This window comes from Dromaius novaehollandiae, chromosome 1 (genome assembly GCF_036370855.1).
Source record: "Dromaius novaehollandiae isolate bDroNov1 chromosome 1, bDroNov1.hap1, whole genome shotgun sequence".
Lineage (NCBI taxonomy): Eukaryota > Metazoa > Chordata > Aves > Casuariiformes > Dromaiidae > Dromaius > Dromaius novaehollandiae.
In genome coordinates this window covers 186,697,044-186,719,165 of record NC_088098.1, presented here as the reverse complement: position 1 = coordinate 186,719,165, position 22,122 = coordinate 186,697,044, and the positions used below count along the sequence as shown (strand labels likewise).

Sequence of the window (22,122 nt, the reverse complement as noted above, 5' to 3'; positions counted from 1 at the left end):
TGGGAATTACCACCCTTGGTTTCTGTAGTTACAGTGAATGTATTCAGATTAATATGAAAAATTTTAATTATTGCTCATTCTTTGTAGGGTGAAATGACAGTATTCAAACTAGCCAAGTGTGAAGGCATGCTTGTTTAGCTTAGCTTATACCATTCAAGAAACCTCTGGTTAAGCATCTTGAATACTTTAGGAACAGTTTACATTTTAAGGATGTTGAGTTATTTCGTGCTTTTCTCCTCTCCCATAGGGATTATGTATTTTACCTTTCTGGAGAGGTTTCTGCTGAGATGAACTTGAAACGAGCTACAAATCCAAAGCTTTATCTAAGCTGGAAATTAGCCCGATTCCAGTCATTGGTGGTCAGTGACTGGCGTAACTTCACGTGTGAAGCTAAACAGAGGATGACTGCTGGAGGGAGCTCCTGGGAAGTCTGGAACAAACTGAAGAGTTTTAAGTATTTGTTTGAGGATACTCTGAAAAACATTTGCCGCTGGCCTGATCCTTTTCCTGTGATGAGTAAGTGGGAGTCTTCCTCCTGCACTTAACATGTGCTGAGCTAGGCCAAAAGCTGGTGTATTTGAAAATCCCATGGTGGGGAGTTTCCAGCAGGCACTGGCAGCTGCCCTCCTGAATCAGGGCCCAATTTCCAAAAGGAGCAAGGCCAAGCTCAGCAACGAAGTTCAAAGCCAAGCCGTGAATAAACTGACTTCCTGTTATTGTAAGTACATTGGAAAAGGACAGCAGTTCAGGAGGAAAAATGAGTGAAACAGTGATGGCTTCCACTAAAACGAAGTCCTGGGTTGTTGTAGTGCATGGAGATGTCCACGGGAGAGTCATCTGGAGGCGACAGGTGAAGTTCAGAAAGAACATTGCGACAAGTCCCCAAAATGAATCAGAGTGGGAATTTGGATAGAGTGGAATGGCCAGCCAAGGAAAGGGAAAATAGTTCTCTAAAAGTTTGTTCCTGAGCTAAAGTTTGTTCCTGAGCTAAGCCAAACTTTTAGGTCATCTTGAAGTTTGATTCTTCAGCTCCATTGGATGCATGTGGGTTTTCCGCGATGGGTATGTGGTAAGACACAGTGGATGTGGTTCAAGTTGTCATGAGAAAGTGGCTACAGGTCAGGGAAAAAAAAATCTTACCAGTTGAATTTAGAGCCTTCTAGTTTGGATGGACTGAGCAAGAGCTTTGTTACAGTTCCCACTCTACTCTGTGCTCTAAAAGCATCAGAAAACATGGTGAGGGGGAGATGTGGCATGTGCAAATTCAGGGCAAATCCACCTGAATCTTGGGAATAATGAAAGTGCGGAGGATAAAATTTGTCAGCCTTTTAAAAACAAAGTAGAGGAGGAAACATACATGACCATCAGAAAGGAAAGCATCTCTGATGTTTGTCAGGGAGTTTGGGGTGGAGGGAGAGGAATTTATTTGTGAGTTATTTAAATTACTGTCAGCTCCTCTCCGGTACAACATATATTCTGTGTCTCCAGGAGCTGGAAGCTGGGTTTTTGTGCTGACCTCTCAGCTCTCCAAAAAATCACATTTAAAGTGTCTGCTTGCATTATGCTCCCTGAGGAGCTGCTGTAAATGGTCATTCTTCCTTCCATTAGTTTTATTACTGGGAACAAGCCTGTTTTGCCTCTCTGCTGCTGCTTTAATCAAAGCTTTGATACCAGATAGCCTTCAGAAAAGACATCTGCAATTCAGTTAGATAAATGCTTAAAGTCATGATCTCTGTGAAACTGGTCACTGCAGGAACACTGTGCCCTCCGCACCATGGGTTTGCCCTGGCTGTGGCAACCCATTCCTCATGGGAAGCTGTTAAAGCTTCTTTTTTCCTATTTGTTAGACAGGAGAAGATAAGCCAGAAGTTCAACGCCATTCAGGAGCCACAAAATCAGCTCTATTACATCTGGAAGTTGGTTCCTGCTGAGTTGCATCTTTCTACCTTGGGAGGCAGCATGGAAAAACTTGAAGCTGCTTTAGTGGTAAATTGCTTGCACCTTTTGTATCAGCATGAGAGAGGGAATTGGTGGGAACTTCCATACCAAAACAAATCTCTCTGCTTTATTTATTTATTTTTTTAAATGGACTTCAGTCTCTTGTGCTGTAAATGCATATTCTCTTTTACTAGGGGCTGGCCCAGCTTCCTGCTCCCCTCCTCCTGCCTTGCCTGCCTCTAGGGCCACCTTTCTTGCTGTTGGTGACTTGCTTTCAGTGACAGAGGTACAGACCCGCTGACCTTCTGGGGAGACTGCCGAGCATCGGTGAGAAACAGCTCTTCAGAAGCATTTCCCTGACTCTCGATGTGAGCTGGTGCCCTAGAGGCAAAGGTGCCCTCTAAGTGCTGTCAGGCTAGTCTCAAAGCATACCACAAGGTTGTTTAAAAATGTTCCTAAAGGATGTTAAAGAGTTCTCTAATGTTCTTGTCTAAAGCATTTCCAACAGCTGATTGTAAAAGCTCACAAAACCACAAGTGAAAGCAGTCAGAAGGGAGGCTTGATGTGTGTGGGGTTCTCATGTTTTTTTTTTTCTTTCTTTAAAAGCTGTCAAAAACCCCAAACCAGAAGACAACAAAAGTGAAGGTGAGAGCTACGAGTGAATGCAGCTTGCAGTTTGCTGCAAATTTTCCTGCTTTCAGGGAGCAATGGCCTTTGATTGTCAGGGAAGCAGCTTTAATACTTGGTTGGGGAAAAGTGAATGGGGATCAGGACAATGCAGCTGACTATGAAAGTCTCAAAAAATTGTGGTTGATTTTAAACCTGGAAAGACCTTTTGACAGTGGTCAACTCCTGTGTGCTTCCCTACTGTGTTCTGTGCAGTCTGTTTGCTCTTTCCCTGGTGAATGTGCCCGATTCAGAGCTTTTCTCATCGTTGCAAGCTCTCCCAGCAACAGAAGCAGGCCACTGTGGGCTGTAAGAGTCAGCTGGGAGAGCTTGAGGATGGATCAGGGTTGCTGTGCTTGTGCATACCCTTGGTTTGCACTGCTGTTGCACGTGCCACCTTGATCAGAGGCAGCATAGAGGAGATTACCCACACTAGTTGTATGCCAGGAGCCAGATAGAGCTGCTTTGAATTTGGGGATATATTTGAAATTTCCTTCAAGTGGGATCACAGCCCTAGTTGTCTTGGCTACAATAGAAACGTCTCTGCCTAGGACTTCCCACAAAATGCGGCTCAAGAATAAGACAAGGAGCTTGCTATAATTAGAGCATGCTGGAGACTGAACAAAAGTATTTAGCAATGCCCTACAGCCATGGCTAAATGGCTTCATCACTGAAAATTGTCATTCACAAGGGCTTCAACCCAGCTGTGGCAATAAAAGTGCTTCATGTCTACCAGGGTGAGGTGGAAATAGGATTGAAATGCAGGCACACATAAGTGGCACAGGAAGAAGTCCCCTATTTTTTCTCCCCATTTCCACAGGCTTCAACTTTGCATCCAGTTAAGAACAGTGGTGCATCAACTTCAGTGATGTTCTTAATGAACATCAGCTACTCATTTACTTGATGGGTGTGTGTAGAGGATCTGAGCCAGGACAGCCTGTTTACTCAGAAGGCAGTTACTCCTGTTTGCTTCTGAAGTGCCATAAATGCACTCGTGCTTTCCAAGGCATGGCAGTAGCTGTGTTGCCAGGGCATGTGGAGAAAACCAAAGTGGCTCCAACCTATGATAAGATAAAGTTAGAGCTGCGGGATGCTCTGGTAAATTTAGGATGCAGGAAGGCTGTGTGTGAGACCATTTTCTGATGTGTCCTGTTGGATACCAGTACAGTGTTGGAAAAGTCATAGCTGAACAGTGTATTTACTCCAGCCCCGGACTGCTTCAGTGCTTTGGTGCCCTGAGCTCTTGGTGTTGATATTGCATGGGGCAGTGGAATATGCCAGCTAACCTCCATTGTCCTTGGGGATGTTCCCCAGGATGAGGGGGTGAAGTGCCTGGGCTGGTGTTGGGTATCTCTGCTCTCCTGGTTCTCATGGATGTAACAGTGGAACAGTGGGAGACGTTTGCCCCATTTTTGCACTCTCTTTTTCTCTCCTGGAATTTCTATTTTATAATGCTACTAATTATTATTAATAAATGAAATGGAATCTTATAGGCGAAGGGAGATCTAGTGTTGGGCCCGTACTTGTCTCAAATGGTTGTCAGGGATGGAGATCTTGAGATAATCACGGGCATGTTTCCCAGTCCATGCATCTATGCAAAGCCTTTCCATTGCCAGCTGCCTGGAAAGCCCCGTGAAATTGGAGACTGCTTCTGTGAAGCCTGGGGAAAGTGACCTTATCCAGCTTTTTTGCTGGTGTTTGTGCCGCTCTTTTGCATCCTCCAGCATGAGGAGCTACACCAGGCCTTGAAGGTGGAGGTGAGTACTAGCAGAGCACTGAATTGGGAGCATGGAGTCAGCAGACATGGAGATGCCTCCTGCGCTGCAGGCGCTCAGGGCAAGGAGAGAAGCATGGGATTAGCCAGGAGCAAAAAACTCCAGCTGGGCTGACGTGCTTTTATTTCATCTCAATGTGGCTCCTCATAATCTGCCCTCAGGTAAAAATCAAGCCATGCCACAGCTCTGTTTGCATTTCACCATGTTAGCTGCTTTAGCATACAAATGCATCTTTCTTTTTTTAAAAAAAAGTTATTTTGGGCTGTGAAAATACACGTAACAGTTGCCAATCAACTTAAGGAAGAAAAAGCTCTCATGTCTGCAATCTCTTGTTTACAGCAGAGTTCTCTGCACGACTGGGAGGGCTGGATGCTTTTCCTTTTCTCAAGCAAACTTAAGACAGGTATTTGAATTAATCAGGAAGAATGAGTGATACTTGCACACATCAAACCCAAGAACCCCAAAATAAACAAAAAATACTTCAGAAAGCAAGGGAAATTTTGCACATTGCAATTTTTTGTGGCTTTGGTCGTGAAAACTCCATGCATCTTACCCCCATCCAGTACAGGATGGAAAAAAAGGGTCCTGCCCCTATAATCTAGCAGCACCTCTAACATGCATTCCTTGGCAGCCAGGGACACCGCTGGAAAACATACATCTTCATGAAGTGCCTGGCATAAAAATACTAAATCATGATACTGGAACACCATCTGCTGAATTGTCCCTTAACAGCTGTTGCCAAGGTGCTACAAAAAAAATACCACAATGTTCTTAAAGATTGGGGTTTTTGATAAAGAACACGTACACTGCTGGAGTCACGTTACCTCTCAGTGTGAACACTGTCATGTTTTCGCGGTGGCTGTTACTGCGAACCTATGCAGGATAAATACTGTGATGCTGATGTTGCAACACTTAAACTGTTGCTTTCTGCTCAGTATGCATTAAGCAATTTAGTACTTTGTTCATCTATAATGTCCTTGCCCGTGTCATCAGTGAGGACTGACAGACCATGCAGCCCAGCATCCCTGACTGACTGTGGCCAGCAGCAGATGCATGAGGGATGACACAGAGCTGCTTTTCCCAGAGTATCTTCTCACTTTCCAGCAGCCAACAATTTAGGGACTTCCCAAAGTGGAGGCTGCATCTGGCTGCCCACATTTAACAGTTGCCATCAGACCCATCCTCCAGGTGTGTGGTTAATTTCATCTCCATCCTTGCCTTTCACAGCATCCTGTGACAAATTCCACAGTTTGGTGCTACCTGGTACGGAGGAGCACTTGGTCGGCCATCCAACATCTATTTTTGTGCTCTTAGCTCCTAGTACAAGGAGCAATAGCAGATCGGTGTTCTCTGGTTGTCCATGTCTAGTCTACATCTCTTTAGTTTCTCCTGGTGTCTGCTGCAGATCTCATCTCCTCATGTTCAATGCTGTCTCCCAACCATTTGATTGCTTAAATGGAGTAATCCCCAATTCCTGAAACAGAGAGGACTTTGAATGTTGGTATCCCTTATTAACTTTATTTGCTGTCATGGGATAATCATTAGACAAAACATTGTTAAATGGATCACTTTCATTTTTGTGCAAAGTTTTACTTTCTCTTTCCTTGATGAAAATCTAATCGCAGCAGGGCTGAGGTGCAAGCTCGGCTAAGGGAAAGTTTAGATGAAAGTGTGTCCCCGCTTTTGAGATGTTGCATATCGACCTCACAGACATCCCTTTCCTTTTTCTTTTTAAAAGGAGGGAAAAGAAAAACAACCTCTATTTTTGGTCTAAACTTGCACAAAACATTGTTTCTAGATATACTCAGCTGTGAAGTTTGCTAATGAGACTACTGACAACATCAGTACAGATGTATGTATCAGCTATGATCTGTATTAGAAAGATATCCAGGATGCACCTTTGGTGTAATGTTTTTATTAAAGTCTAAGCTCTTGAAATCATGTTTCTCCCACGAGACACTCACCTTCTATTAAGGATGAGACACCTTTTAGCTTTCAATTTCTAAGGAAAAGAGCCAAAAATACCAACCAGGTGCAATACACAGAGTCAGAAACCAGAAAAGAAATTTAAAAAATACATATATATATATATGTATATATATAATATATATATATAAAAAAAAAAATACTGTGGCCTGACTTATGAAGCTTTGCAGTACTGTGACGGCTCTGAAAGTGTGTTGGAATGAAGTTCCTATACCTTGTTCTTGGGCTGTGTGACAGCAGCAGCAGATACCTTCGGTGTTGGAGTGCCCTGATGTGGCAATGAATTAAATAAGGGTTTGGGGTTAAACGCAAATACAGGACCAATCTTCCTGGTTGACAAAGTGATGCTGAATGTTTTTTATTGATGTGTGACGGTTTTCTGATATTTAAAAATGTGTGGGATCTGCAATCTTAAACAAGTTTTATCAGTTTCTCTATTTAAGAGCATTTTTGCACCCACAATATTTTGTGGCTCATTTATAGGAAAATAACCAAGCTAAAATAATAATTGCTTTTGAAGAGTGAATAAGTGAGCATGTTGTTCTGGACTGTAAAAAGAAATTCAATCCCTTCCTGAAGGAAGGACTAAAGACTGCAACTTCCCCCCACCCCCCCCAAAAAAAAAATAAAAAAAAGAAAAAGGCAAATGGTCTGTGGCTTTTAGCTGTGTGAACAGGTAGGGAGAAACAGCGTTCAGATTGGTGTCTCACAATACTGTAATTGTACGGACCCTCACAAGATTAGACTTTGCTTTTGCTTCAGAAGCAATGGGATTTGTACATTCACCCAAAAAGACTCTCTGGAGTGCTTTTATTATAGCACCTACAACCCAGGCATTGTATGGCAGCAACTGCTCTGGATTAGATAACTTCCCTGGAAAAAGGGCTCTTAGAGACTGTGGTATAAGCAATAATAGCTAATACTGTACAATTGTCAGCATTTTCTCACAGCAGCATCAGCAGTGAGGGCAGAGCCAAGTAATGAGAACTTTCTGACAGCAAGTTTCTGAAATCTCAGGTTGCATTTTGCTATAAAGGGTCAAGAGAAAGCACTGACTTTTGTTCTCTGGAAACCACTGGTTAAGTCGACGAGACTGGAAAAAAGCAACACCCCTTTCCAGCAAAAATAACCAGCCACAATAATGATCGTATCTCAAGTCCTCTATGTATTTTCAGTCTTTGCAGGATTAAATCAGGAGCATATCAAATGAGAGACAGCGATTCCTTGACGAAACAGCAGTTAAACTTTTTTGTCCCCCATCCTCGATAAAACTGCTATTTATTGTGAGACTGCTAGGAGATTTGGCTTATCTTGAATGTCTTAAAAATGCCTTTAGGATAGGGAGGTTTCTAAGGAGACAGTTCCACAGACAGCTGTATTCCCATCTGCAAAGTGATGGAGCAAAGCAGTGCAGCCCTGCAATTATATGTAGGCATTTCTCATGTACCATGCAAGTATGGCACCTGCTACCAGAGGTCAGTTTTGATATGGGCCAGGTCCATCTGGAACAGTGTTGTGGAGACAGCCCCTTTCCTTAAACCCTGCAAATAGAGAAGCAGCACATGCAGCGCGTTGTTGCCCCAGCAGATGCATCCAGACAAGGCTCAAACAATGGGCTTTTCTGGAGTGGATAAATGCAGGATCTCAGAATAATACATCAGTCCTTCTGGGAATGTCTTTGGAGCTGGGAAAGGCTAGGACATCTTTTGAAAATGTGTCTTAAGAATAGACATGGCAAATGACACGTTTGGGAAGTGGAGTATTAAGTGAACCACAGAGTCCTCGTGGTTAACAAGAGGGGAGATTTTCATGGACATTTTTGACTCACTGGTGCCCTGGGCAGTCAAGTCTGGCTGGCGTGTCCCACGCAAAGGAGTGCGGAGGGATGGCGCAACCCAGTTACTAACCCCAAGGGGTATTAAAGCAGCACAGGTGGTGGGAAATGCTTGGATTTTTCCAAGGAGAGAGGGAGAAAGGAGAAGAAGTGCTAATAGACAGCAGTAATAATAAATAATAAACTAGCTGTGGAAAGCAGGTCCCCTTTTATAGGGGAGAAAATAGTGAAATCCTGGTTTTCTAGAATAAACCAACTCTCCATAGTGCTTACACACTTTTGAATGGAGTCTTTCAGGGAGGAAAAGCACAAAGACTGAATTTTGGGGGAGTCCTAGGGAATGAAATGCCTGACTTTCATTCCTCTTGCTTACTTCCATGCCCAGCCCAAACATCTGGTCTGAATCTTTGGATTTCTGACCTAAATAAAAAAATACTTGTTAATGGGTTGAAATGACAAATACACAGAAGGCTACGGCTTTGGGTTTTTGGATGGTCTGGGCTTAAAAAGGGAGAAGATGAACTAAGGCTACATCATTTTTTGGACAGCCTTTGCTACACAGATGCTGGCAAGTCACTCTCAGGACAGTGACACCCGCTGACCCAACAGCTCAGAGGGGGAAAGGAGACCTCGATGTAAAGCGGTGTCTGTTTGTACTACGCGCATGCTGGAGCGCTGACACGACCCTCCGCGCGCAGCAGCCCGGGTTGCGATGTGGACATGCTCCGTGTGTTGACGCTGCACCAGCACGTAGCCCTGTTGCTACGAACACTCCTAACGCAGATACGCCCGATGAGCGCTGCTGCCTGCTGGCTCTTCCCGACCTTGGCCGGCGTGATTCAAGTCCTTCAACCCCAGACTGATCTGAACTCATGTTTTGAAACGAAGTTATCGGGGAAGCCAAGGACTTTCTCTTGGAAGGGCAGAGTGCTGTTCCTCAAAGGACATATCCCGGGTGCAGGACGTGGTGATGCGCACGGCCAAGAGTGCAGCGAATGTCGTTGCTGCAATGGTCTGTTCAGGCAAACCTCAGACTTGTTCTCCCCTGAGCTGGCGTTCAGCCCACGTAACTTTCAGCACATTGTAGCATAGACATAAAATAACTTCAGTTGGAAGGGGCTGCTGAGGTCATCTGCTCCAGCGCCCTGCTCAAACCAGGCCTAACTGACATTAAAATAGGGCCATGTCTGGTCAAGTTTTGAAGGCCTCTAAGGACAGAGGTCCTGCAGCCCCTCTGGGCAACCTGTGCCAGTGTCTGTGAAGGTTTTTTTTTTTTTCTTTTTCCTTGAGATCCAGTCAGACTTTTCTTTGACGCAACTTTTGTCTGATTTCTATGACAAAGTCATAGGGTTATCGTGCCTTTATAGTTGTTGGGGGAGAACCAAATTTCAGGCACATCTTTTGGGGTGAGATGAATTGTAGGTTTAGGATGAGACATGCCTGTCTTTGCCCACCGGTGAGAACGGCTTCCCGCATGCATGTGGCCGCCTTTCTGCTGCAGACACCACCTCCCAAACCTGCCCTCCCCAAAATACTCTGACCATCGGGGAGGGCGAACCCTTGTTCGCCTGTGGTTGTCCAACCCAGAAGCATTTCTCAGGCGCCGTGCCTGAGGGCCAGCTGGAGCTGTGCATGGCTACTCCTTTTCAGCACGCAAATTAGGCCAGAAGCAATAATGCACATGCTTTTTCTCTCTGCCTGTAGTTGCCGTATTTGTGTTGTTCCGAACCTGTGGGCTCTCTGCGGAGGCATTATGCATCGCAGAATAAAAAAACACATGTACAAGGATGGCTGATGGAGAATGATATGTTTGAGAAGCATTGATGAAACAATCCTAGAGCAATTAATTTATTAGGAATGACAAAAAAGCTAGCGGGTGAGTCTTTTGTTGTCTAACAGGGACAATAATCTTTCATATATAAAAAAGGCTTTCAACAAAAGCTTTTTAAGTTGACTCCATCCGAGTTTTTCTCAATGGAACATTTTTGACAGAAAATACTGATTTGTTAAAATGAAAAGGCTTACGAAAAGTGGTCAAAAATTCTAACAAAAAAACCCCACAGTTAGGTAGGGGAAAATATAACAGGAATGTTTTCAATTCAGATATTGTTCATTTAAGAATGGAATCTGGAATTTCACAATGGCATTTTGAATGCTATATGTAATGTAAGCTTTTTTTTAACATTGCTGCTGACATGTCATGAAATCATCGCAGTGCATAATAACATCTTATCATTTCTAGCTCACAGTGTTGCCTGTTTGTTGCAGTGAAACAGTTGGCACTTGATCAAAGTGTCTCCTGCCTGTCTTGTAAAAAAAAAAAAAAAAAAAAAAAAAAAAGTCAAACTTCCATTATAACACAGGCAGGAGACACTTTGATCTAGAAAAGAAAATATATTAGTGTTTACTAAGTGGCAGATGGTTCTAATAGTTTTAAAATGAAACAGAATATGAAAATAGTAAGATACTCTTATATAATATGTAGTAGTAACAGAATGCCATGAAACACTATGAAAACAACACAAAGCTAAAGCACACTGGAAGGAGGAAAGAGTGTTTCTGGAGGGCACTTTTCCTGGGTATGCCTTGGTGTTTTCTAGAATACTTAAAACCACCCTGGGGATGGGGGCTGCCGTGCCCAGGCAGCAGGACCCGCGTCGCGTGCCCAGGGTGGGCACCGCAGCCCAGGGTGCTTCCCGCTGCGCCGGGCGCCGGCAGCAGCCGGGGATTAGCCGCTCATCCGGGAAGGGCCTCAGCATGGGCCGAAATCCAATAAGCAGGTTCCCGCACAGGATGTCTGCAAAGGGATTTAGGGGAGCCTAATTCTGGGCAGCCGCGTTTCTAAATGCTGCTCCTCCACTTTCAGACAGGGAAGGGACTTTTCTGAAGGTGGTGCCTGACGGTGCCCCAACAGGGCTAGATGCGAGGAACCACTCGGTTTTGGGTTCGTGTAAGGAGAAAGAGATGAGGATCATCAGTTCAGCTAGGGCTCAGAGGGGAAAAACAAAGAGGCCTCGCACCACTGCAAAGCATCCCTGCAGCCTGCCAAGGAAATCACAGCCCACCACCCGTCGCCCCGTTAAGAAGGCAACCCTGAGAAAAGCAGAGAGAGGATGAGCTCCTGACTGCTTGTCTGACTCCTGCAACACCCAAATGTGCTGTATCCCCTGTAACCGTCAGTGCGAAAGACGCTTCTCAACTCATCATTCAGAATGTGCCATTAAATCTGTTAATGCCTCTTTGTGTGACAGGTGGATTAGCAAAAACGTAGAAAAAGAGAAGTCATTAGATTCCCTGACCAGCTCCAGTTCACGTATACCTACTTCTATCTCCCAGGACTATCCAGGTCCTGTGCTACTAGATAAGGACAGGATTCAGAGGCTTTCACTCCTGGGCATTTGCAAACCTTAGTTTAACCCTGAGTGGGATCTGCTGACTTTAGTCAGAGATATTTAACAGTTGGCTACAGCCAACTTCTTTGATAGATAGAAGAAGGGAATAGCCACCTCCCTCCAGATCTGATTTACATTAGATGTCTCTCTTGGGATGGGATGCCTTGCCCTCATTTTCCCCTCCATGACTCTGGCAGGGTCATCCCACCTAGGGACACCTCTGGTCAGCTCACACCATTGCTGAGAGGTGACATGCGGAACTGAAACCCGCATTCAGGCTCCCATTCCCTCTGCAGCTCCGGCTGCCACCGTCCCTAGGTGGTGTGCACCAACTAGCTCCAGCTGTGCGGTGCCTGCCCCAGGCTCCCAATCGCAGCCGTTCAGCGCTGGTGCCGAGCCCTGACCCAGACGGCAATATCCTCCCTGGACTCCTGCGCTGGAAATTATTTTGGCTGGGCAGTGGTTTTCATGGTGCCTGATCAGATCATCCTCAGTTTTTTAGATGCATGAGGCCTTTGTCTTAATAAGATACTTTGTAAAATATATTGAGTATTTATCTTAACATGGTACAATGCAATATTTTGACTATAGTGACATATACTGCAGAGATACAAATAACTTGCTGTAACAAAGTATTGAAGAACAAGGGGAAGAGTGACAGTGCATCATTATTTACCAGATCTATCAGATCTTGCATTCCCTAGGAGATAAGTAGCTATCAAGAAGATTCACATTCAGACATGACAGTCAAGAGCCTCCATTTGGTAAGGTTACCAGTCACACAAACCCTATTTTTGGTGCAGGTTGCATAAAGGCAATGCTGTGAATACTGCAGTCACACTCACAGGAAGATTAGACTAGGACCATGGAGCCAGGAAACCATATGTCTGCCAAATCCCTGGGGACAGGAGGGAAGCAGTAAACAGCAAGGCAAATATTAAGTTAAATGCCACAGCACTGCAGAGAAAAACAGAGAGAAGCCATGACTGCTGGTTCGAGATATGAAATATGACAGGTAGAGTTTAGGAAGTTAATGAAGTTGCAGAGGTGGACCTGAAATACAGTTTGTGTTTCTGGCCCTTGGTACTTAGGGAAGACCTAAAAAAAATAGCTCAGATATGTAGGGTACTGACACAGGTCTGTGCATGTAACTTCTGGGGTCAGTAAGGGCACATCCAGGAGGAGAGAGGACAGGCAAGAGCTTGTGGGGAGAGGATGCAAAAAGTTCATCATTGCGTGACTCTTTGGCTTGTTGAGAACTTTTTCTCAAAGTCTAACCTGAATTTTTCTTCTTCTTTAGCTTCAGGCCACTGCTCCTTATCTACCATCTTCTGAGAGTGTAATAACTCCTTCCCTTCATTTCTGTTACTACATAGAAGGCAAAGTTACCCCCAGAGGAGATGGGCTCCAGATCAAGACCTTCAGAAGAAATAAGCAGTGACTTGTCCTGCAAAATGCAGGGATCAGCCTGTGCCATCTACACAGGCTTTGCTGGTGCTTGGCCATCTGCAGGGGCCCCTTGTCCTCGTATGCAGCCCCTGGATGCCCTTGCCAAGGGCACCACGTTGCCCGGTCCTGGCTTGAGCAGGAGCTGTGCCCACACAACATGCTGTCATCTCAGAAGGGGACAGGAGCCCTCACTGGTTTATAACCCAGGACCTGCACTGTGATTTCTCACAGCCAGGGCCCCAGGTAAAGCTGTCTGGGATCACACTGAGCTCGGCAAGCGATTCGGAAATGATCTCTGCAAGCAGGAAGCGTTTGTCTAAACATAGCCCGCATGGCTATTTTATTCAAGAAGAAAGTCTGATTTTCTGAGAGCCAGAACTAAACCAAGGTAATTATCAATGCCGTGTTTTCAAGATGGGTCTCAAGATAATGGAGTTAATTCTGTTTCTCAGGCACAATTCTCATGTAATTTGCTGACAGCTGGGTGCAAATGAAGAATGCTGTTCTGGGTTCAGTTCTCTGAATGTTTTTACTCAGAAATCAATCCACTGGTCAAGGCAATCATTCACCACTAGGACAATTCTATTATCTCCCAAACACAGCCATGATTTTTAGGAAATAAGGCCATCTTTTCAGCTGTGCACGACTGACTTGTTTTCAGTCCCGATATACTTCAGTTCCCTCAATCTTGGCCTCTTCCTTCAGCCTTTCAGTGCTGGCTGCGCTCCGAGGTGGGGCAGATTTTGTGCTATTTGTTCCTCCCAGGCCACGGCAGCGGATCCAGTTCGGCAGGCACCACATCTGGCAGGATGATAAACACACTGGGAAGGAGCCCAGGAGGCACTGCTTGGTCTTCCACCCGAGGATGTTCCAGACGGCTTGATGTCTTGTCATGGAAAGATGGTGACGGTATCTAAGAAGCATTTCACTTTTCTCTTTCTTCTTCCTCTTAGCTAAAGACCAAACTCAAAAATTCACAGGAGCCCAGATATACGCTCTAGTGGAAAAGGGCTGGTAGTCTAGAGAAAATTACGTGACACTGGTGTGTGTGTGCGCACAGAAAGGGGAACCTGCGTTTCCTGCAGCCCTAACAGTCTTGCTGCCATTGCCGCCACAGTGCTGTTCAAGCTGGAAAGGGACTCATTTCTCACGGTCACGAGGTGGTGTTTAGAGTGGGGCAGGGGAGCTGAAAATCTGCTTGGGACATACGGGCAAAGGTGAGGATAAAAGCATAAAAGTTCTCCAGAATGGCTATTGTTAAAAGCCAGAATTCAGTACCAAAGCCAGCCTGGCCGGTCTTTGCTGAACCCATGCAATGCCAATAGGTTGCGTGGAGATAGCTGCAGGAGCTGATTTATACTGGTATGGCTATATTAATATAAAAACATGTTAGGATGTATCCAGCATGACCGCTGGAGCGTGTAAAAACCAAATGCCTTCAAAATGTGCTTTTGAAGGACTGACAAGGTTTGAAAGGCCTCTAGGTAGCAACAGATCAGCAAACACAAGTTTCAGTGGAAACTGCACCAGGGTCTCACCTATCCTCCACCTCCCAGCTCAGCCCCTGCCTCCCCTCCCTGCCCGCCCTGCTGAAAGGCACTCGTACCTGATCTGCAGACAGCGAAAACGTGAGCCCGCAGCCAGCATCCGGCCAGGAACCTCTCCTGCGGCCTCCGAAGTCTGGGTGGGGAGAGGGGAAAAAGAAGATTTCAGTTGTTAGCAGTTTGCTCTTTTGCCTTGCTGGTTCATTGAAAAACACATGCAGAAAGACAAGATAAAGAACTTTGCGGTTTCAACTTTAACCTCAAACAGCAAACAGCCCTCAAAAAGCTCAACAAGACAGTTTACTTTGTGGTCACGTTGCTGCAAAGAAAGGATAAGGAGCCCAACGGAAAAAAAAAAAAACAATGCAGTAGTAGGAAAGTAGTATTTAGTAGCAGAGGTGTTGTAATTATAATAGAGGATGCTCTGAGACCCAAAAGCCTCGATAGTTAAATAGCATTTCCCTCCCATGAGGTATTTTCCCTTTTTTCTCTTGAGATACTTCAATAGATATCGATGCAGGAACCCCCTCCCGATTTCTACTCCAACAATCGGCTGAATTGTTAAAAACTCCCTCCCCCAAATCCCATTAAAAATTTTTTTTTTCAGCACGTGCTAGAAATATTCTTACGTGAAATTTGCTGAATATGTTGCAACTTCTATTTGTTTTACTTTAAGTGAGTACAATGAAGCACCACAACATATGGCTCTGAAGCTGGGGAAGAACAGAGAAAGGAGAAGTTTGTAAATTTATGGCCATTTTGGAGTTTCATTCTGACGTGTACTGCTGGCATGGTACTCACAGGACAGGTTGAATATTAAAAAAAAAAAATTAAGTACAACCGTGTTAACTATAGCATTTACAAATTCACAGAAAAAACAGATGCTCTCTAAATGCAGATGCTGGCAGGACTGCAATAACAGCTTACATATCATACTGATAATTACTCATTAGACTTGTTTAATGCTAGAGCTCAGCCATAAACAGCGGCAGAATTAACATGATATAACAGATGAAATCCTTTCCCCAGTGTCTGAAGAGTAACTGAATTTGTAGTTTAGCTAACGTTTAAAAAAAAATTTTTTTTAGGAATCTCTAGTTTTACATGAGGAAAGAAAAAAAAGCAACACGCGATGCTCGCCCAGCTGGACCCAGCCTCTGACCTGCTCTCTCAAACACCTGCGCCGCGGCGGGTCTCCTCCAGCCAGGGATAGGACTCCGGCACCAAAACGGCAGGAGGGGGTGACTTCCACCAGCGAGGCATTACGAAGCTTAAAACACTATTTTGGAAGGGCCAGCGCAAAATCATGCACCAGTCAAATCAGTGGGATTTTTCTGCTGCCCTCAGGAGTGAAATCTTGAGCTCTGTGGGCTTGCAGGCAGAAATAACGCAAGACAATCGGAGACCGTTTACGCCGCTAGAGAGGACTTCTGCCCTTAGTCACGGGCACTTCAGCCAGAAATGCTGCTTCACACATCACCGAGTGGCAGGAACAAAAGAGAAAAACAGATTCACTTGATGTAAAGTAAACATAAAAAAGAATACACCTCACTTTTTTGTTATCAGAACGGCCTAGAAACAGTGTGTGTTAAATTAGCTTGTAATACTTCACTTTGAAATGTATTTTTTGGGGAGAAAAGCAAATCTAACCATTTTGCTAAGGACTGGAAAACAGCAAGGGCTGTGATACATTTTCTTTTAAGGGAGCATTTGGGGTCATCTTCAGAGACGTGAGGGTGATTCACCTCCGTTAAAACTAGAGCGGGGCCAAACCTACGTGACCAGAAGTCCCACTTTCTGGGCAAAGTGGGTCACCCCGAATCAGGGCACACAGAGACGTAGGAGACTGGGCGAGCTCCAGGAGCCGCCAGGCAATGTGAAAATCCCGACGATGGGTTTCACTGCTCCCCCTTAGAAAAACAACTCATCGAAATAGCGGAGGAGCTGGCTGCTCAGAGGAGAGAAGGGAATAAATCCCCATCTCATTTTCCGCGTAGCTCCTTTGGTTGGTGAATTTAGACCGAGTTGTAAACAACTCTTAAATAAAGGCAGGCTAGACTTAAATTAAAGAAAAAAAACCCCTCCTTCATAAGCCAGCTTTTTAGAGCTTTTGACTATTCAGACTTGGGCAGCTTGGATGTTGGTGGCCAGTCTTGGTCATGCCAACAGAGAGACGCTGGAGCCCCAGGTCTGGCCTCTGCCTCTCTCCCCTCAAAAAGGAGATTTCTGACCACTCTGGCCAGCAAGCAATTGCTCTAGCAGGTCCGTTTCAGCTGAGCTGTCAGTTGGTAAAACCTCAGCTTTTCCTGCTGGGTGCGACTCGCTTTGTTTTTGAGAAGAAACGGGTTTTCCCCCAAGTGCTAAAATGAGACCCTACCCCCAACCACTGCTTTCAAGCATGCACTGAATTTCTTGGGGTTGGAAAAATGCTCAGCTGAAGGTTTTGCTTAAGTAGCCCCTGCAAGGCAACACCCAGTCACTTTTCCTTGTAAGCACCTCAGCTTCACCCATAGTTTAAATAAGGAACAGGAGAATGAAATATATATGTGTGTGTATATATATATACACACACATATGTATATACACATACACACTTCCCCCCCGCCCAGGTGAGGCCTGACACTTTTTGCTGTGAGCAGGCAGTATTTTCCTCCCTTCCAAAAAGGATGCCAGGGAAAACAAAACAAAAACAAAAACAAACAGAGCAACATCTGCTCCAGCCCCAAGGGGAGTGGACCATGCCTGGGGACACCGCAGCCTGAGGTCCCGTTCCCCCAACCCCAGGGCCAGACTACTAACACCCATGACAACCCCACTGAAAAATATAGTATATAGGAGGAAATATATAATATATATATATAATATGTATATAAAGTGTGTATAAAATTTTATTTTATATCTATTATTTTTATAAATATTTTTATTATTTTTTATTTAATATATTATACATCTTTTGGTGGGGGCAGTGGGTGAAGCTGGTGGCTCTCCATCTCCGTTGGTCCTGAGCTATCTCAGCTTTCAGGATATAATGTATCCCCAGGAATTATTTCAAGCTGTAGTAAGGAAAACACATGGCAAACTGTCCAGCTGCTTGCAGTAACCCTGCAACAAAACCTGTATCATAAAAGTAAGAACACGAAGTGTCTTCATGAATAATGCATTACCTGTGTGACAAACGACAGTGTGTCAAATGGCATAGCTGCATGGCCAGATGACTCCTGCCATAATAATACATATGTAATTATTAAGAACGAGAAAGTCATAAGCCTATGGATAAGTGCTCTTTAAATCAATTTTTAGTTGAAAAAATAAATCGACCAATAAACATTCCCAAAGGTTGGGATTATACTTTCAGTGTCAGCATTTTACACCCCATCTTTTAGGGCTGGTAAGAACTTCAGTCATCGATTCATGCTGTGCAGTCTTTGTAGGCCTCATTTCCATATTATTTGAGTATCTCCCCAATTTATTGGTCACAGAGAGAGGAAGCCTACGTCTGCGATGACGTCTGGTGCAGAGAGCTCCTGCCCTGCACCTGCGGGCATGGCCATGTGGGTTGGACCAGTGGTCCCTCCAGCCCAGTCTCTGTCTCCAGCTGTGGCTGGATGCAGATGTTTCGGGAGGAATGAGAACAGGGATAACACCTGTGATACTTCCTCCACCAGCCTCTGAGCATTTTCAGCTTGGGAGACTTCCTGAGCCTGCTGTGGTTTATTTAATTTAGTAACCCATGGTGGGTCTCTCTTCCAGCTGCTTGCCCAACTTCCCCTTCAACCCATGGCAGCTGCTTACACCTACAGTGCCCTCAGTGAGGATTTCCCCAGGTGCTACCTGCTGCCTGGAGTGCCACCTCCTTCACCGTGTTTTGGACTTGCCCCCCACTAGCCCTTTTTGATGGCCTCTAGTTCTTGAACTGGAAGAGACAGGGAACGCTCAGTCCTCATCTGCCCTCTGCACGCAACCCACATTTTCACAGACCATAGCAACCCCAAAGTCTTTTCCAAATACCAGCCCGCTCAGCCATTCTTCACACAGATCCATATTTTTGATCTTTTTTATTGCCCTTTTCCAATTCTGGTATATTCTTTTTGGGAGGAGCAGACTAGCTCTGCACACTGTTCAGGAGGTGAAAAAGCCACAGATTTATATTATTTTTTCTGCTAGGTTCTCTGTTTCTTTCCTAATAATTCCTAGCATTTGACTTGCTTCCTTGCCTGCTGCTGAGTACTGAGCTCAAGCTTTGTTGGATACTAATCACGGGATCTGCCTCTTGAGTGCCAACGATCAGTGTAGAGCTCATAGGAGTCTAGGACTCTTTCCTCCCCCATAAAACACATCATTTTGCAGTTATCTGTGTGGGATTTCATCTGCCGTTTTACTGGCTCTTTACTCACTCTTTTGTAGTTCTTTACAGCATGTTCTTGTCCTCAGATAGTTTGCTATCCCCAGCAAACTTTATCACCTCACCTCACCCCTTTCCCAGCCCATCTGTGAACATAGTAGGCAGGTTGCTATGTAGACCTCTGCGGAGGGTCACTGTTATCATGCCTCTATTGTGAGAACTGACTGTTTACTCCTAACCTCTGTTTCCTGTTTTTTTAGCCAGTTATGTGTACATGGCAGGACCTGCTTTCTGATGCCTGAATGGCTGGGTCTCCTGAAGAGCTTTCTGTGCAGCATCACTTCTTTCTGAGTAGTGCCCCTGTGCTATGGGGCAGGTTTGCTTGCAGGAGTGGATGCAGCAGTCCAAGCACTGGGACAACTGTGTATGTGCCCTTAGGTTCAGAGTCATCCCACCTGTTTTTAAACACTTCAGGTACCTGTGGTAAAAGAATATTTGCTTTAGGTCCCCCCTGCACTAGAGGGGAGACAAGGACAAGTCCATCCCTGAAAGGGGCTGACCTTGCTGCCCATCATCTATGGAGGGATCCTGGAGCCACCAAGCTGCCAACTCAGATAGGTGAAGATCGATCTGAACCCCAGCCTTAGCGACTTACTCAAGCTCATAAATCAGCAGGTTAAGGACTAAGACTGTCATAGCCCTGTTGGGAGAGGGCCTAAAATCACGGAGCAGAAGAACTTGCTCAGCAGAAGTCAATGAGCACATGGTGCATATGCAGAATGTACACACATGCCCCCGGGACCCATATGATTTTTGAGCAAGCCTAGGTGATTTTGCAGTTAGGACTGGGGACAGAGTGCATGCTTTTAGTACTACTTATGTGTTTTTTAGTGCGGTGCTGAATCAAATCCAAGACCTTTATTGACTGTTTTTACCATGATTGGTTCCTCCTGGTTGTCATTAAATACTCTAGGCATATAACCAGCAACTGCATCAAGTTGCCTCTCGCTAACAGCACACCAGAAGTCCATGCAGTACCTATTATAGCATTGTGGTAACACATCTTGGATAGGCATGACTCATTTCTCTTCACTCAACTCTGGACGACAAAAATAACATGCATGGCAACAATTCTCTTATTGTTTTATTTAATGATCATTTTCTTCTCCCTCCTCTCTCTGCCTCTCTGAGGGACATTTTGGCAGTTTGCAAACATCCCTCTGTTCAAATTCACTGAGTGTTACTGCAGGCATTTCTTTCATGTGACAGCTTGAAAAAGGGATATTAAAGCTTTCCTTCTTGTCTTCCTGGCCTTTCCCTCCATCATCTGACCCTTGTGAATGCTCTCCAGCAAACAGTTTGCCTTTCTTGCATAGTAGGATCTGGAAATAATTGCCTGCCACAGCACTTAATTCCATCAGTGAATAAGCTTGTGTACTCACGCTGTGGTCTTTGCTCAACAGTTCGTTTTCTTAACTCAAAAATGTGCTTTTATTTTTTTGCACCATTGCATATATTCTGCTTATCCCCAGGATTCATTGTTGCCAACAAAGTAGGAAAATAAGGGAAAATCACCACTTAAATACTTTCAAATCAGTGCCACGTGTGGGGAAAAAAAATCCCAAATCAGCGAAAAAGTCCCAGCATCCTTCTAGGAATGAGCATGTGATGTGTCCTAGGTGAAGTACCTAGTTTGTTTGACAGACCGTATAGAAACTCAGGGGTCCTGACAACCTGAGCCTCCTTTTTGACCCATCAAATCACCAACCACAGATCCAAGACTGGATGAGATCAGCGGCTCATTTGTTATGGTTCTTTCTAATTATTTGATTGTGTTTGGTGTAGTAAGATCTCAGAGCAGTGAATATCTTCATTTTGTGCCTTTGTATAGCTCCAAGGAGATTACTGATAAATAACAATAATATAGACACACATATAATGAATAGAGGCATCACCCAAAGAGGAGAATAATTACTGCCTTGGTGGAGCTTATTAATTTAAATTAAGCAGAATCCATTTTGGGGGATGTATTCCACCATTTCAATTTCTCAGTAAAAGAAGAGCCAATGTACATCTTTCAAAATGTGCACCCTGAGCAAATGTATTTCATGTCACAGGGAAAGCACCATGGGTTGTCTGGTATTGGCGTAGGCTTCAAGGATAGGTGGGCACATATGGTTATTTATGTCTTGCACTTGTGTAGGGATGGGGGAGGTCTGGGGCTGAGATGGGATTTGTGGAGATTAAGTGGAAGCAAGACTGGTGCTGGGATCGTAAGGCAGAAAGTTGTAACTCACCTCATGCCAGGAGATTTTTTTTTTCCTCACCTTTTTTCTTTAAATAGTGTTCCCTCACAATTACCCTGTGGTTGCTGGGGGCTGTTCAAAGCACCACTTTTCTCACTGACCGTGTAATGAGTGTCTCCAGTGCTAGCTACCAGTAATGGCTGTTTGGCCACGTTTCTAGTCTTTCCAAGGTTTTAATATCAAAGAAATTATTCCAATAGAAAAATCTGAGGAAGCTTTGGCCAGATCCAACTATATATGCCATCTACTTTTTGCCACTCATGCAAAGCAGCAGTAAAACCAGACTAAAAAGCTACTTGTTTACAAATTTAAATCTGATTTACACCTTGGGAGTGAGCTAAAGCAGCAGAACAGCAAACCTAGCATGAATGCGTAGAACAGGTTTTGGAGATAAATATGAAATCCTGGTTACACTGAGGTTTCTGAGACTTTTCCTAGGATTTCTCACCCACTATCCTAGGAGTCATGTCTGAGATTCAACATCAAGCCATAATCTGTAGACTCATCTGTACATGTGCTAAAGTTTCAGCTACTCACAACTAAAGTTCATCGAGGAGGCAGATTTTGATCTCTATTAGCTGGCATTAATGGGAACTTAGAAAAGATATTCTCAATACATACTGGTTTAATTAAAATTAATCGGATCCTCAGTGGCTGGAAACTAGCAAAGGGGGAAATGTTAGGGAATTCCTTGCTGCTGAACGGTAGAGAAATGTAGGCAGCAGCCGCATTCCCAGTTCCCTGGCTTGGCTAATGCGAGGTAGATGACAAGGGCTGGGTCACTTCGGTGCAAACGTGGGATAATCAGCGTGATCTGGAATCGCACTCCCGGGGAAACCAGTCTGTAGCACTCCAGCGTCTCAGCTTCAATCTTCTCCCGTTCCGAGTTA

The 22,122-nt window shown here is 44.6% G+C and overlaps 1 long non-coding RNA gene across 1 annotated transcript; it reads left to right on the top strand.

Annotated features, from left to right (window-relative positions):
* Positions 1 to 252: 252 nt before the first annotated feature.
* Positions 253 to 6,834, top strand: LOC135327146 (uncharacterized). Its single transcript, XR_010387230.1, has 2 exons — positions 253 to 1,986; positions 2,133 to 6,834. It is a non-coding gene; the product is annotated as an uncharacterized LOC135327146 (long non-coding RNA).
* The last annotated feature ends 15,288 nt before the right edge of the window (positions 6,835 to 22,122 follow it).